This window comes from Lissotriton vulgaris, chromosome 3_1, assembly GCF_964263255.1.
Source record: "Lissotriton vulgaris chromosome 3_1, aLisVul1.2, whole genome shotgun sequence".
Lineage (NCBI taxonomy): Eukaryota > Metazoa > Chordata > Amphibia > Caudata > Salamandridae > Lissotriton > Lissotriton vulgaris.
This window is the reverse complement of record NC_141689.1, coordinates 100,943,557-100,962,698: the sequence shown is the minus strand read 5'-3', so window position 1 is coordinate 100,962,698 and position 19,142 is coordinate 100,943,557.

The following is a 19,142-nucleotide window of genomic DNA, read 5'->3' as shown; positions in this document are numbered from 1 at the left end:
CTTTATGCGTACACTAAACAAAGCTTTCCGGATTGCATTGGCCGAAGGCACTAACCAAGAACTCAGCTTGTACCACTTTTTGCGTGAGTACTGTGGAACATCACACTACACCACACAGCGGTTTTCTCTAGTCCCTGATTTTAAATGGACATTGGCAAGACACCATCCATGTCTCCAGCCAGTGGCCACCATTTTCCTATGGCTATCTAGAATGATTTTGTGACGCAGCGGCGGTGCAAAAGATGCGCCATGTTGCGGGGTACTTGCAATGTGATGCATCTGGGAGATGCGTCACGTTGTAAAGCCCTGCGCCAGAAAGAGGCGTCCCTGCCCAGGGGGAGGGGGCATTCCGGCGCAGGAACGCCTCCTAAAAGTGGCTGAGTGAAATCTACAAGATTTCACTCAGTCACTTTTGGGCCCATGCTGCGTCAAAACCCTGCACCTGCTTGAAGCAGGCTCAAGGACTGACGCAGCATTGTAAGAATAGGGCACCCCCGAGCATTGCTGGAGCTGCATCGCGCTTGCCACGCAACTCCAGCAATGCGCCGCTTTTACGGTACAGATGTTATGTTATGTTATGTTATGTTATGTTATGTTATGTTATGTTATGTTATGTTATGTTATGTTATGGTATGGTATGGTATGTTATGTTAAAGGCATTTCTATAGCGCGATGTGCCGTTTTGCCCCATGGTGCGCCGCATTGTAAATGCGATGCATCCATGGTGGCGGAGGCATACCGCCATCCCTGCTGATATGCAGGGATGCGCCAGTTATAGTAAATCTGCCCCTTTGTCTGTTGGACATCAGTACGAAAGTTAACGCCAAGTTGAGGAGGGATGTAACCATCCCAGCGCCACAACAGCGGTGCTGGTATGACCCGTGAGTAGCACCCTCTGTAACATCCTCTGGCCACACTATATAAAATAAACGGGCAAAGATAGCACAGCGTGTTTTACCCATACCCAGACTCTGTGTGTTGATGTGGGCTCCCTTTTACTCTGCGACAAGGAGACCTACCTCTCCATGAGACCTTATCAGCAATCAGCTGCAGAAAAAAGAAACAGGAAGTCCATCCCAGGATGTGATTGAGTTGTACTTTATTGGATGAGGGCCATACTGGATTGGGAAGGAAAAGTCATGTTTGCTTTCTGAATATGTTCTGCATGAAAGGAGATAAACATATGAGAGAGTAAGATTGATGGCTACTCGGAATGGCCTTTCACTTTGGGGGAGACATTTATTTAGTAAAGACATGGACGAGAAAGGTGGATTCGGAGTAAGACGATGAGAAACGTCCAATTCAGTCTTCGATTGAAATTCAAACCAATTCGTAGTTTTTGTGTCTCCCTTTCACCACTAGATGGCAATAAAGCTCCATCTTTTTCTCAAGAGCAGGCGCATGTTCCAGTTTCATCGGCTGAATTTCCGAACATTTGGGCTTATTTACAAGCCTCTTGCGCCACTTTTGCGTCATTTTTAACACGGAAAAAGTGACGCACGGGTTGCGCAAGGAGCTTGTAAATAAGCCCCATTGTATTTGCAGCATGCTTTGGCTTTCAGAAAAGGTGTTACCAGCGGCCTCCATCTCAACATTAAAATACAGCATCTAACAAAGTGTACGGAAACCCTCTCCTTGCTGGCAATGCTTATGTTTATTCTGAGTGTTACCTTTCAAGAGTGTGAATACCAGTGCTTTAAATGGGGAAAAAGAAGTGCAGGTACTCAATAAAATGAACTAGTGGTGTAGTGAGGGGGCGGGGCTAAGGGCAAGAAATTATGATACATAACAACTTCTAATTTAGTTACAGCACCTACCAAAACACATGAGGAATGTGTTTATATAAACAAAGCAGGTTAACTCATTACACAAAATGAAAGAGAAATATGATAATATGTTAACATATCCTTTTTTTGCAATAGTTGCACCTTCTTAATGTCATACTGTTAATTGCTGTTTGGCGCAATACTATATATTTTTGAGCACGCGAGTAGGAAGAAACTGAAAATACGCCCACGTCGAACCAAAGCTCTTATGGCACCAAACAAATGAAGCAACTCATCATGACCCTACCCAGAAGATAGCTCTTGTCTCGTCCATCAATTCATCCATTCATCCTACCATTTACCTGTTAATGTCCACCATTTAACCTTTACATCCTATCATCTATTCAGACTTTCATCAATCATTCAGTTTTTCACTATTCCATCTATCCACCCTTCATATCCAAACCTATCCATCTCCAAACCTATCAATTCATCCTTTCACTCATCCATCTCTTTATCCACCCTTCCCCTCATCCATCAATCCTTTCTCTCATCCATCCATCAACCCTTTCACTCCTTTATTCCATCCACCCTTTAACTCAATCACTCCTTTCACTCATCCACCATCCACCCTTTCATCCATCCTCCCTACCCTTTATTTATCCATCCAATCTTTAACTTATCCACCCTTTTATCCTATCATCCGCCCTCTTTCACCCATGCATGCTTTAACTCATCCATCCATCCATACATCCACCCTTGCTCACTCATCCATCAACTCACTCACTCACTCACTCAACCACCCACCCACCCTTTTATGTTATTAATTTATCTTTGTCTCCGGGCTGACATGTACAAACTAAGGGGCAGATTTATGAGGTCGTTGCGCCTCTTTGTGCCGCAATTGCGTCACTTTATTCGACGCAACTGCGGCGCAAACAATGCGCCCTATTTACAACGTGACGCATCTAGGAGATGCGTCACGTTGTAAAGCAATGCGCCATAAGGAGGCGTTCCTGCGCAGGGGGGGGGCGTTCCTGCACAGGAACGCCTCCTGAAAGTGGCTGAGTGAAATCTATGAGATTTCACTCAGTCACTTTCAGGGCAATGCTGCGTCAAAACCCTGCGCCTGCTTGAAGCAGGCGTAGGTCTTGACGCAGCATTGTGCACATGGTCTACCCCCGAGCCTTGCTGGAGCTGCGTCGCGCTTGCGACGCAACTCCAGCAATCCGCCACATTTCCGGCACAGATGCGTCATGCATCTGTGCCGTTATTGCACCATGGTGCGCCGCATTATAAATGCGGCGCACCATGGGTGGCGGAGCTGTGGGGCACTGTGGCGCACGTTAACTGGCGCATCCCTGGGGATGCGCCAGTTAACATAAATCTGCCCCAAAGTGCCAGCCATTTTTTTTAAAATACCTCCTGAGAGTGTCTGAATTCTCTCTTTCTCTCACTTTTTTCTTACAAAAACGGGCATACACACTAACATAAGCAAACACACACAATACTAGGGTATAAATTAGGCCATGCTATACTTTTCACCTACCGAGGCTTTTCTAATTGCCACCAGGACCAGACTGGCCATAGCCTGATGGTCATGGTTCCTGTGCTTGCAGGAACGCACGGGATAGTTTGATTGTGATTGACAGCACAGGGCCTGAACGGACCCTGCTCTGTCACGCACAGCGTGATGGTGAGCACCTGGACATTATTCAAATGAGCCCTGCTGAATAGCTCAGCTGGGGATCAGATCGGGGGCTCAGGAAGCGGCGCCTAGACTGCCAGTGACACGTTCCATTCCTGCTCACCAGCACAGCCAATGAGCCTTACTTTTCATGAGTACCAGTACTCTCCACAGCAGTAGAGAAGTGCCCGTACTCCGAACAATAAATCTAAGAAGTGCCGGTATTCAGTACCGGTGAGTACCGGCCCAGTTAAAGCACTGGTGAAAACACTGTGAATTTTTCTGACCCTTCCAGACGCCTTTACGCATCCGTGAAACTCACTGCAGAGACTTTTTACAGCTGGGTTCCTAGAGCTTAGACCTCTACTTTGAACGATATCTACTGCTGTAGCTTTCCATCTACGTCTGGAGTACAGTTCTGACCTTTTGAGGAGTCACAAAGAACCCTAGGAGAATGTAAAACTAAAATAATTGTGGGGTATATTACCAAGGGCCTTATCGCTGCTTTAGCTGGAATTTTTTCCTGCTAAAGCAGCGATAATTTTATTGCCCTATTACCTAGCTGTCGCTAACACCAGTTAGCGACAGCTAGTAGGAGATAGCGATCATCTTGGGGCCAGATTTGCATGTCAGCGATATTTATTGCTAATGACATGCAAAGTGGGCGTGCCAAGATGTTAGCGACTGGAAACAGTCGCTAACATCGCTATCTCCTATTACCAACTTTTGGAAATAATCGCGATAAACGCGATTATCTCCAAAAGCTAACGCCTACCCAGAGCTGTTCTTAGCCATGTTATCCAATGGTAGGTGGATAACATGGCTAAGAGCATTAGTTCGGTAATGCATGAATATCGCTGACTTTTCAGCGATATTCATGCATTTTGGCCGATTTCTATCGCTTTTGAGATAAACCTTGATAATAGCAAGGTTTATCTGCGATAGAAATCGACGCAGCTCGGCGATAATTATGTTGCCGCTAAACCAACATAGAGATAATCATCGCTAGTTGTTGGTAATATGCCCCTGTATATTTTAAAACCTACTTCTCCTGGCAGAGGCAGACTGACCTTGTACTCAGCTTGTAAACCATGAACGCCCCCCTTCCCCTCGCCTTCTCCCATGAGAGGATTGAGGACAAGTCAATCAATCAATCAATCAATCAATCATCAATTTGTATAACGCGCTACTCACCCGGTAGGGTCTCAAGGCGCTTGCTGATTCAAGGTCAAGCTGTAGATTTGCGAGGGCTGGTCCCATAATGGTTCAGGGCCAATCCCCCGCTGATAAAGGACCTGGCCCTTATAGTTTAGGGTTAGAACAGGGGCCCAAATGCTTTTGCAATTCGACTCCAACAATGTGTGTTTAACCTCATGGTCACAGGTGTGAATCCCGGTATCTCAGCCCAGTCTTTCATCGCCGTCAGATTGATAAAATGAGTACCACTGAGGTGGGTTTCGGCACTATCTTGACCCCAGAACTGAGAAAATTATGGAACAGCCAGCAGTAGCTAACTGGTCTGCACTACTTTTGAAAAAGCCAGGGGCCTCATTTATGAGGTGGTGCGTCACTTTTGCGCCGCCGGTGCATCACTTTTTGTGACGCACCAGTGGCGTAAAAAATGCGCCTTGTTGCGCCATATTTACAAAGTGAAGCATCTAGGTAGATACGTCACTTTGTAAACCCCTGTGCCACATTACACCTGCGCCAGGTATAATGTATGCAAGGGGGTCATATTGACGCAAGGAAGGGTCGTAGAAGTGACGCAGTGAAATCTATGAGATTTCACTGCATCACTTTTAGGACGCCGTTGCGTCAAAATCTTGCACCTGCGTCACAGCAGGCGTAAGACTAACGCAAGCCCTTTCACATGGCCCCATGTGAAAGGACGCATTGCTGGAGTTGCATCACTTTTGTGACACACTCCAGCAATGCGTCACTTTTGCGCTTACAGATACGTCAGAAATACTGACGTATCTGTAACTCCTTGCGACATGATGCGTCATACAATAAATATGACGCATCAGGAATGTCGCAAGGAGTGTGCACTGAGAAGTGACGCATCGCTGTTTTCACGCAGTGATGCGTAATTTCTCATAAATGAGGCCCTAGTGGCCTCATTTATGAGAAATGCCAGAAACGCCCCATGTGAAAGGGCCTGCGTCAGTAGCGGAAACAGGAAAAGTCAACATTAACTTTGTAGACTTCATAATTCATAACAAATATACATTTGATCTGCAGCAAACATAATGAGAACCTAGAGTTTGATTTGCAAATACAAATAATGTCCCAGGTTTTTCCTTAGGATTATACCACCAGAGTTGCTGAATGGTTGTGTTGCCAAATACTAATACTTTCGATGGTTGATTTCCCCTTGTTCCTTTTTTGTCCATCTCCACAGCCCTCAAGCTTCATTTGATGGCACTCGCAGGTTCTTTTGCATTTAGCTTTTAAAATCATGAAGGGAATAGTAGAACAAAATAAAGACGCAGTATTAGCATCAGAAAGTTCAATCCCAGAACTGCTTCATCTGATGGAGATTTGTGGGAGTCTTTAAAAACCTTTTCTGCATTTAATTGGTCTGCTCAACAATTCTGTTGAAAATCACATCATCAATAAAGAGTTTGAGCAAATTGTTATTTGTATTTAACCTACATTCTCCAGTACCACCAAAGGCAGACAAAAGAGGCTGCACCATGTTAGGGGACAGCCAGGGTTCACCGCTTCCAGTGGGAATCCTTTCATTCCCCGGATGCAATCCAGCTGCTAACACTGCAACAGAGGTCCTTCCATGTCCTCGTGTAAATGAGCCCCTTCATCTGCACTAGTAGTGGTTTTGTCATCAGATGATTCCTGTCGGACAGAAAATTCACTGCCAGAATCTCGTGCTGGGTTCTCGCCTTACACGCATGGTCTGTCTCATAGGCATGCTCAGAGGCAGATTCAAAAATCAAACATAAAGCCTACTGGGTGTTCTACCTGCAGGAAACCATAATGCTCACTAATAAAATGATCACAAAATAACCTGATAACAACAGAGTACAGCGCACACTGCATTAAATCAGAACACAACAAATGGTGGCTATTTCAAACTGAAAATGTGTCTATTAAAATATAAACATCTGGAAAGAAACTACCAATACAATATACACAATGGATGTTCTACAATAAAAAAGATATCTCTCATGCACCAAAGATATCAAGGGAGGCGCTGCTCCGTCGCCCCCATGGACCAGCCACCACTGGATCAAGTGCACCTACTGTGCACAGACACAGCAAGGACCAATCAAATCCAACTAGTCAGGAACAAAAAGCAAAAATGTTACCCACAAAGTAACATGTCATAGGTCTTGCAAAAAGCATGTGAGAATTTTGAAGCACAATATAATATAAGCTGAAATGTTGAAAAGTCATTCAAGTAGGACAATTATACTCATTTGAAATAAAGATTAAAAAAATATGTTTACTTACGAAAAATATGCAATTACACTAACTGCAGAAGTATGAGCGCAAAATCTGTTCCGCTCGCGGATTTTGCGAATTTTCGGTAAATTCGCGAACTCCCGCGAATTTACCGCGAATTTGCAAATCCGCGACCAGCGGATTCCGGGGGCAAAAGTTGAAGCCTGGCCGGCCTGTCAACTTGTAACTATTTTAGGATGGCGCCGGCAAGCTGCCAGCGCCATCCTAAAATAGTTACTAAGTTAGCTTCAACAGGAAGCTCTAATAGATAAAATAAAGCAGGTGCTCGCACCTGCTTTATTTTATCTATTAGAGCTTCCTGTTGAAGCTAATTTAGTAAGTATTTTAGGATGGCGCTGGCAGCTTGCCGGCGCCATCCTAAAATAGTTACAACATGCCCTAATCGTGAGCGTCGTCGAGGCAGGTGTGCCTTCTTCACAAATCTACCGTGGAAAATGAGCTGTGATGCTGGATAGAGGCCTTTGCATCCTTGAATTTCACGAGCACAATGCCCGTGCTGTTCTTGTGACCAGGGGTTTCTTTCTCTTCATCTGCTGGACTGATCTTTCTCAGACCTTTTATACACAGAAGAAGCATGCTGAACTCGCATGGTAGCCCTGCCCGTTTGGCCCAGCCCACACACTCGCGGTTTGCACCGTCTTTCCGCCATTCACCCACTATGATGGACAGCTCACTCAAGGGACCCCTGCGCCCCTCGGGGCGATTGCATAGTAACACACACATGGTCGCTCAAACTAGTTGATGCTCAAATTCAGTGACTCATTCATTAGCCCAAAAACAATTGTGAGCGTCGCGGTAGCCCTGCCCGTTAGGCCCCGCCCACACACTCGCGGTTTGCACCGTCTTCCCGCCATTCACCCACTATGATGGACAGCTCACTCAAGGGACCCCTGCGCCCGTCGGGGCGATTGCATAGTAACACACACATGGTCGCTCGAACTAGTTGATGCTCAAATTCAGTGACTCATTCATTAGCCCAAAAACAATCGTGAGCTTCGTCGAGGCTGGACAGGTGTGCCTTCTTCCCAACTCTACCGTGGAAAATCAGCTGTGATGCTGGATAGAGGCCTCACAAGAGGCATGTGCACTCGCATGGAAGCCCCGCCCCAAATCCGCGGATCCGCAAATCAGCAAAATCCGCGGATTTTGCGGATCCACGATCCGCAAATCCGCAAAATCCGCGGATCGTGGATCCGCAAAATCCGCCCATGCTGCAGATATTCAAATGCCAAAACCACAAACAGTAGTCACCACCCGGGAAATCAAAAGCTTTGCACTACAATAAAATGGAGAAAAAAAACATTAAGTTCACAAACAACTGCAAATAATGGGAAGAAATAAATCAAGCAGTTTTCATGGAAAACACAATAATGTCACATAGTACTTACTAATAGTTTTACAAAAGCATAAGAAAAGCAAATTAAATCACTATATCACCAATATGAAAAAAATGAATAACACATGTATACAGGATATCACGAACAGAGCAGTACTTGCCCCCTCTGATCTATAGCCACCCATAACAAGGCAAAGTCAAAATGGTAGCCGCATTTTACTTTCGGTGTAATACTAAAGAAACATTGAATGATGGTGCCGACAATTGGAAAACATTCTACAACTAAAAGACCAACAAACACAAAAGAGAACATTTACAGAATTCCGAATAAGGAAAGGATTGCAGTGAACCATGGAAAAGACAAACAAAAACATGCTTCACAAGAAAATACACTCCAAACGTTTCTGAGAAATGTTAACCAAATTCCACAAACAATTTATAAACACAATTTAAAGCACACAATAAAAAAGCACACCGTAGGAAGGTGGATTCTGACTACATGGTTACCCCCACTTTTTGCTTGGTGTTTTGCTGGTTTTCGACTTAGTTTGACTGGGATCCTGCTAATCAGGACCCCAGTCTATCTGCTTTCCCCCTAAATTGATTGCATGTACCTAAAGTACACTTCAGATTGGATTGTGGAGTACCCTTATAAGTCCCTAGTATATGGTATACTATGTACCCAGGGCATAGGTACCCCAGAGGCCTCTCAGGGGCTGCAGCATATACTATGCCAATCCTGGGAGACCATTAAAAATGACACGACAGGTCTGCTACTGCAGCCTGTGTAAGGTGGTGCATGCTATATCTAACCATATCACTGCACATATAAACATATCAGTCACCCCTATGGCAGGCCTTATCAATCCTGAAGGTAGGGTGCAGGGTTTTATGTGAGAGGGTGCAACTACATGAGCAGAGCCCCTCTGCAGCCTTCAGAACCTCTATTCTGGGGTTGTTTCTGATGCAACCAACCATATACTTTTAAGTGCTTTATATCCTCGCAGTACATGCTAACTTTAAAACAGCTGCATGGAAACATGTCGTGTTTGATGTCAAACACCTTGGAATCATACCTCCCACACCAGTAACTGTTGTGGGAGGTATGATTCCACACTGCTAGAGGGAGAAATATGACTGCACCGGCACACCCGGTACCAGCTTTACAGAATCCTGGCATCACAAAATGGATGCTACCAGCCAGACACGCATCTGCCCTCCTGCTGCTGGATGAAACTCTGGCAGTGGAGGCTGGAGAATAGGTTTCCTGTCACTGGGAGGCATGACCACCTCCCAGACAGGCTTTAGTGTATTGGGGCTGGGTGGGTGCTCTCGGCGAGTGCTTAGATGTCTGCACCGGGGGCACATTTGGTGTCCCTGTGCATAGTCCAGCTCAAACCGGTTGCAGGGGCCATCAGCCCCTGCTCTGGTGTGAAACTGGACAAAGGACATGGCCGCTTTTAATTTCATTTGACGGCCGCTTTTCATTTCATTCCGCGGCCACGGTTTAATCGTTTTTTTTTTCATTTTGTTTCTTACTTTCTCCAATTTCTCAGTTTGGCCCATTTCATCAAGTTAATATTATTTATCGCTGTCCTGGGAGCCCATTTCCCAGTCGATACAATGTATCACTGAGCTATGTAGTTCTTGCATATTTTTATTCCCGCTGTACACATTATTGATGGCAGGCAGTGGACACCCCTTTCCACGCTAGTTTATTGATACTAGTGAGCTGATTTTGGTTCATGCAATAGGTGTCATTACAATGGCACGTCACGCCCTTTCACTGTGCTTCATAGCGCTTTCACCCGTTGTATCGGGATCCACAGTGACCTGCACTGTCACGCGCATATTCCTTGATAAGATTAATGACAGTTCCTGTATTTCCAAAATCAGACAAGCACACTAGGGGGAAGAGCAAACCCTACCCAGCCCATTCACATCTCTGGCTCGCTCACAGGTACAGGATATGTTCACGGGGCACAGCATGTCAAACATAGAAGTAAACTTCAGCCTTGAACACCATGCGTCACCGATCCTTCAAGCGCCTGGAGAGAACTCTCCGTGGGGTGTGCGCTATAAAAGCTGATATTCTTTATTTTGTAATACTTTTTATGTTTTTTATATTTACTTTTCCACACAGGGAATGCTAAATAAAAGCAAACAACAAAATGGTACCACATTGCGATGCATATGGGTGCATGTGACGTTGCAGCAGTTGTAGTGTCATGATGTATGTGGGAAAGTATCTGATTAGGCAAGGAAGCACGTTCACAGGATTTTTCTTTTTTCCGATGCTAATTAACACTTGCAAAAAAGCACTGGCAAAACCAACAGGTGAGAGAAGAGACCTATAGGATATTCCAATGGTGGTTTCAAATTGGGGCCTACATCATCTGTAAGTGTCATTGCAGTTTGACTTTTATCAACTTCACGCAATTATGAATAATTATTTCTATTATTGTGTGATTTGAATACTTCGGTCGATTTTTGGAGACGTGTATCTCATCGTTAAACATAGCCGCCGCCTGTTCCCTTTCTCGTAGCACGTCGGCTGCCATTTTCAATTTGTGAGCTTTGTGTAAATTGTGCAGTTTAGTCAACTGGGGAATTCGAGTTACTAACCAGTGCCCACTAATTCCTCTTTGTTGACAGCAGTACCACCACAGCATCACTCAGCACCACCACAGCACCACTCAGCACCACCACAGCATCACTCAGCACCACCACATTATCACTCAGCACCACCACAGCATCACTCAGCACCACCACAGCACCACTCGGCACCGCTACAGCATGACTCAGCACCACAGTACCACTCAGCACCACCACAGCATCACTCAGCACCACCACATTATCACTCAGCACCACCACAGCACCACTCAGCACCACCACACCATCACTCAGCACCACTACAGCACCACACAGCACCACCAAAGCACCACTTAGCACCCCCACATTATCACTCAGCATCACCACATTATCACTCAGCAGCACCACTCAGCACCACCACAGCACCACTCAGCAACAGCACAGCATTGCTCAGCACCACCTCAGCACCACCACAGCACCACTCAGCACCACCACAGCACCACTCAGCACCACCACATTATCACTCAGCACCGCCACATTATCACTCAGCACCACCACAGCACCACTCAGCACCATCCCAGCATCACTCAGCACCACCACAGCACCACTCAGCACCACCACAGCAGCACTCAAAACCACCACATTATCACTCAGCACCACCACAGCACCACTCAGCACCATCCCAGCATCACTCAGCACCACCACAGCACCACTCAGCACCACCACAGCAGCACTCAAAACCACCACATTATCACTCAGCACCACCACATTATCACTCAGCACCACCACAGCACCACTCAGCACCACCACAGCATCACTCAGCACCACCACAGCATCACTCAGCACCACCGCAGCAACACTCAGCACAACCTCAGCACCACTCAGCACCACCACAGCACCACTCAGCACCACCACAGCATCACTCAACACCACCACATTATCACTCTGCACCACCACATTATCACTCAGAACCACTACAGCACCATTCAGCACCACCCCAGCATCACTCAGCACCACCACAGCACCACTCAGCACCACCACAGCACCACTCAACACCACCACATTATCACTCAGCACCAGCACATTATCACTCAGCACCACCACAGGACCAATCAGCACCAGCACAGCATCACTCAGCACCACCACAGCACCACTCAGCACCACCACAACATCACTCAGCACCACTCAGCACCACCATAGCATCACTCAACATCACCACAGCACTACTCAGAACCACCACAGCACCAGTCGGCACCACCACAGCATCCCTCAGCACCACCACATCACCACTTATCACCACCTCAGCATCACACAGCACCACCACAGCACCACTCAGCACCTCCATATTATCACTCAGCACCACCTAATTATGACTCAGCACCACCACAGCATCACTCAGCACCACCACAGCACCACTCAGCACCACCACAGCATCGCTCAGCACCACCACAGCACCACTCAGCAACAGCACAGCATTGCTCAGCACCACCTCAGCACCACCACAGCACCACTCAGCACCACCATAGCATCACTCAGCACCACCACAGCACCACTCAGCACCACCACAATATCACTCAGCACCACCACATTATCACTCAGCACCACCACAGCACCACTCAGCACCATCCCAGCATCACTCAGCACCACCACAGCACCACTCAGCAGCACCACAGCACCACTCAAAACCACCACATTATCACTCAGCACCACCACATTATCACTCAGCACCACCACAGCACCACTCAACACCACCACAGCATCACTCAGCACCACCACAGCATCACTCAGCACCACCGCAGCAACACTCAGCACAACCTCAGCACCACTCAGCACCACCAAAGCACCACTCAGCACCACCACAGCATCACTCAACACCACCACATTATCACTCAGCACCACCACATTATCACTCGGAACCACCACAGCACCACTCAGCACCACCACAGCATCACTCAGCACCACCACAGCACCACTCAGCACCACCACAGCACCACTCAACACCACCACATTATCACTCAGCACCAGCACATTATCACTCAGCACCACCACAGGACCAATCAGCACCAGCACAGCATCACTCAGCATCACCACAGCACCACTCAGCACCACCACAACATCACTCAGCACCACTCAGCACCACCATAGCATCACTCAACATCACCACAGCACTACTCAGCACCACCACAGCACCAGTCAGCACCACCACAGCATCCCTCAGCACCACCACATCACTACTTATCACCACCTCAGCATCACACAGCACCACCACAGCACCACTCAGCACCTCCATATTATCACTCAGCACCACCTAATTATCACTCAGCACCACCACAGCATCACTCAGCACCACCACAGCACCACTCAGCACCACCACAGCATCACTCAGCACCACCACAGCACCATTCAGCACCACTCAGCACCACCACAACACCACTCAGCACCACTACAGCATCACTCAGCACCACCACAGCACCACTCAGCACAACCACAGCATCACTCAGCACCACCAAAGCACCACTCAGCACCACCACAGAATCACTCAACGCCACCCCAGCATCTCTCAGCACCACCACATTATCACTCAGAACCACCACAGCATCAAACAGAACCACCACAGCACCACTCAGCACCACTCAGCATCACTCAGCACCACCACAACACTACTCAGCACCACCACAGCATCACTCAGCACCACCAAGGCACCACTCAGCGCCACCACATTATCACACAGCACAACCACATTATCACTCAGCACCACCACAGCACCACTCAGCACCACCACAGCATCACTCAGCACCACCACAGCACCACTCAGAACCTCCACATTATCACTCAGCAGCACCACATTATCACTCAGCACCACCACAGCACCACTCAGCACCACCACAGCATCGCTCAGCTCTACCACAGCACCACTCAGCATCACCACAGCATCACTCAGCACCACCACAGTACCACTCAGCACCACCACAGTACCACTCAGCACCACCACAGCATCACTCAGCACCACCATAGCACCACTCATTACCACCACAGCACCACTCAGCACCACCACATTATCACTCAGCACCACCACATTATCACTCACCACCACCACAGCCCCACTCAGCACCACCACATTATCACTCAGCACCACCACAGCACCACTCAGCACCACCACATTATCACTCAGCACCACCACAGCACCACTCAGCACCACCACAGCATCCCTCAGCACCACCACAGCACCACTCAACCCCACCACAGCACCACTCAGCCCCACCACATTATCAGCACCACCACATTATCACTCAGCACCACCACAGCACTACTCAGCACCACTACAGTATCCCTCAGCACCACCACAGCACCACTCAGCACCACCACAGCATCACTCAGCACCACCACAGCACCACTCAGCACCACCACCGCATCACTCAGCCGCACCACAGCACCACTCAGCACCACCACAGCATCACTCAGCACCACCACAGCAACACTCAGCACCACCACAGCACCACTCAACACCACCACATTATCACTCAGCTTCACCACATTATCACTCAGCACCACCACAGCACCAATCAGCACCACCACAGCATCACTCAGCACCACCACAGCACCACTCAGCACCACCACAACAGCACCCAGCACCACTCAGCACCACCATAGCATCACTCACCATCACCACAGCACTACTCAGCACCACCACAGCACCACTCAGCACCACCACAGCATCACTCAGCCCCACCACAGCACCACTCAGCATCACCACAGCATCACTCAGCACCACTCAGCACCACCCAGCACCACCACAGTACCACTCAGCACCACCACAGTACCACTCAGCACCACCACAGCATCACTCAGCACCACCACAGCACCACTCAGCACCACCACAGCATCACTCAGCACCACCACAGCACCACTCAGCACCACCACATTATCACTCAGCACCACCACAGCACCACTCAGCACCACCACAGCATCACTCAGCACCACCACAGCACCACTCAACCCCACCACAGCACCACTCAGCACCATCACATTATCACTCAGCACCACCACATTATCACTCAGCACCACCACAGCACCACTCAGCACCACCACATCATCACTCAGCACCACCACAGCACCACTCAGCACCACCACAGCATCACTCAGCACGACCACAGCACCACTCAGCACCACTCAGCACCACCACCGCATCACTCAGCCGCACCACAGCACCACTCAGCACCACCACAGCATCACTCAGCAACACCACAGCACCTCTCGGCACCACCACAGCATCACTCAGCACCACCACAGCACCACTCAGCACCACCCCAGCACCACTCAGCACCACCACAGCATCACTCAGCACCACTACAGCATCACTCAGCACCACACAGCATCACTCACAGCCTCCACAGCATCACTCACAGCCTCCACAGCATCACTCAGGGCTACCACAGCATCACTCAGGGGCACCACAACATCACTATACGTTACCACAGCATCACTGAACGCCACAGCATCACTCGTCGCCACCACATCACTCCGCACCATCTCAGCATCAATCTGTGCAACAATTCAACAACAACTGGGTCAAATATGTTCTCTCAATGTTTCAAGCTTTATTACAAATGTCACAAAAAGATGTTAATATTTCACTTCTGTTCTTGGATTTTCGTCACAATAAAATACACTAAACATAATCTTCACAAACGTTATTTACAAATGTTTAAGCTATTGCCATTATACATTACAATCACTTTTATTTAAGTATTAATTATTTAAAAAAATTAAAAGCCATTGTTATTTGTAATATCAATACATCTAAGTCACATAAATACAAAACATATTGCATTACAAATGCTATAGGTGTCACATTTGCGAAAGTTATAACTATTGGCATTGTAAATGACAAAGCTATTAATTTAGCTATTTTTCAAAACCAACACATAAATACAATTATTGTCGGGAGGCGCTAGAGAGCGCGCAAACAGAATGGCCGCACTCATGTGAGGCTCCTGCAGCCTGGATACAAAATCCGTCATTTATCCTTTTTTTCCCCCACCTTTGCCCTTCCTGACCACTGTCGGACGAAGAGACTACAGTTATGCAGCCTCGGTGAAACTTTCAGCACCTTACGACTTGCCGCTTTGAAGTTCCAGCGTTCGGAGTTTTAGACCGGAGCTGAGCCTGAGATCGTCTGGAGGGGCAGACGGGGTCGGCGACTAAGCATGGGCGAATTTTGTGAATTCGCGATCCGCAAATTTGCGGATTTGTGAATTTGCGATCCGCAAAATTCGCGAATTTGTGCGAATTTGCGGATTTTCGTTTTTTTGCGTGTTCGCAGGGTTTTTTGCGTGTTCGCTTTGTTTTTTGCGCATTCGCGGGGCTTTTTGCGTCTTCGCGAGCCGCTTGCATAGCGAAGTTACCCATGCAGTCGTTTATGGGAGAGGGAGAGAGAGAAAGATAGATAGATAGATAGAAAGTGAGAGGGAGGGAGAGAACGAGAGAAAGAAAGAGAGGCCGGATCTCTGAAGGGCCAGATTCCTGAGTTGCCCCTACAGAACATACAGCTTTTTATTTTTAGCAAAATGCATATGAAAATTGTGCTGTAAAGGTCTCTTTTAGTTTAACCCCTCCTGACAACTCAAAATGGATGTATCTACCACTTCAACATATTGACTTTGTGCTCACCACTATTGCAGGGTTGCTCACTCCCCCCCCACGAGCCACGGTGTATTAACACAAGAAACTGCATGACGAGTGGCTCTCATTAATGAATACGGACTCTAGCCCGCTCCGTGACGCCCGTGAAAAGCTTTCCTCGCCATCTGCGTCAAGCCCCTACAAAAGGCCTATCATGGGCAAACCAGACAATCAGCAACCCAAACTGTCGTTTGACTCCGTCGCATCCAAGAAAGGACTACGAGGCAAACAAGATGGGGGATCTTCCCAGGCCATCTTGGCGTCCGAAAATGGCGCCAACTCCGTTACGACCGAATTGCAACAGATGATGCAAGAAATGAGGCAAGGCTTCACCACTAAAGTGGATAAAGTCGACAGGATGTCCTCTAGAATGGATGCCATGGTACAGAAAATAGATGTTCATGAAGAGCGCATTGCTGCAACTGAAAGGCGCATTTCTGACAATGACGACACCATGGCCTCCCACACGACGCAACTTTCGAGAATGGACAATGTTCTCAGAGTTATAGCGGCTAAGAATGAGGAGTTAGAAGCCCGCAGTCGCCGAAATAATATCCGCGTGATAGGTGTGCCGGAGTCCACCAACACAGGTCGTATGGAGGAATATGTGGAGAAAATACTCATTGCGGCGATTGGACCTGACGCCTTCTCCAAACAGTTTATTGTCGAAAGGGCACATCGATCACTGGGGCCGTGGCCTAATCCTGGAGCCCAGCCGCGACCCATCATTGCAAGACTCCTAAATTACCGAGACCATGACACCGCATTAAGGGCAGCACGCGCCAACTGCACCCTTACATGTGACGGAGTCAACTTCTCCATTTATCCAGACTTTACCCCTGTAGTACAGGAACAGTGTCAGAAATTCCTTGACGTGAAGAAAAAGCTCAGAGCGCTACAAGTGGATTATGCTCTATTGTACCCTGCTAAATTGAGAGTGACACACCAAGCTAAACAGCACTTCTTTACAAATCCACAACCTGTGGAAGACTTTATGAAGAAACTTAAACGTGATTGTGCTGGGGACAGGCGTAATGGTGATGAACGACAAGAAGATTTCCACTCGGCAAACGAAGATGAGTAACGCTGGACACTTCCCTCCTGCGTGCTGTTCCATTCCGTGAGACTCCCTCTTAGATCCACTGGAGGGACTAATGTGAGCGATGTTTCGCTGGCTGGCTGGGGTCACCGGATGAACACTGGACTATTGAGGGTAAAGTATTCCAGGCACCCCCCCCCCCACTACCGTGATTGCGCCCAAATGTGGCCAAACATTACGACGGGCGAGGTGTGGGGGGTGGTTATGTGCGCTACTAGATCGCACCCCGAAGGGAATACCCCATTGCACTTATTGACGTTGATCCAAATGTTGGATTGTTTTGGAATTGTTGAGGGTGGGGGGAGGGTTAGGGTTACTGGCAAGTTGGGGCTGCTTCAGTGGGAGGGGGGTGGTAACGTGTTTTGGAGCGAATTGGAACTTTGATGCTCTATTCTTTGCTCTTTTTGGCCTACTTGTAGCGGTGCATGCGGTTGTTTCTTTGAAATGCGCATCTCAGCACTTTCGCTCCGCTGCACCCACTGTATACTATGATTCTACCTTAAACGCTGATATGTCTTACAGTTGGATGATTGTCCATACAAACTATGAGATGTGGCGTTGCTTGGAGGGTAAGAGGTATTACCATGCACGACGTTATATCAGACTTTTTGCACTGCAGTTTATTGTGTTTATTGGGGTTCTGAGATGTAGGGAGGTTGGAGGGTGGTACCCAGCACAATGCTTGATACGAACTTCTGAATTGACTGTACTTGTTTGCTCACCTGCTTCTGAAGCGGGACTTTTGGGGTTGTTACTCAATGGGGGGTTGTTTGGTTTCTTAGTTGCATAATAATGTTGGACACGAAACCTACCGAAGAGTTGCTAAATCTTACCACATCAGGACTTTATGGTCGTACGCGAGACAACAATCTCACAGTGCAAGTTACACACACAAGCACCAGGCTATTCTTTGACACCGGAATACATAATATACCAAGCTTCAGAATGATTGATCACTGCCATTGGCATGTGCTCTTCGCGAGATGAGACCCTACACCACTCATGGCTGACACTGACCTAAATATTTTGACATGGAATATACGTGGCCTTGGTGATCCCAGGAAACGTAGGCAGGTGCTGGCATACCTGGATCGCCATTCAATACACATAGCCTTTCTCCAAGAGACTCACTTTAGGACGCAGGCAACTCACGCCTTTGCCAGCCGATGGGCGATCCATACTGTGTTCTTGTCCTTTTCGACTTACGCTAGAGGCACTGCAATCTTGGTAAAGAAAGGTACACCCTTTGCCATGGCTGGGTCCAAGACAGACTCTCAAGGGCGTTACTGCATAATGTGGGGCAGACTAGGGCGCATGGCGGTCACGTTGGTGTGTTGCTATGGTCCCAACATTGATGACCCGGGATTCTTTACTGAGCTGTGGGCGGCGATTATGGGTACAGAGTCCACATCACCTTATTTGGGGAGGAGATTTTAATACTACACTAGACCATACCTTGGACAGGTCGCACCCAGCCCCGCAACACTACACTAAGGC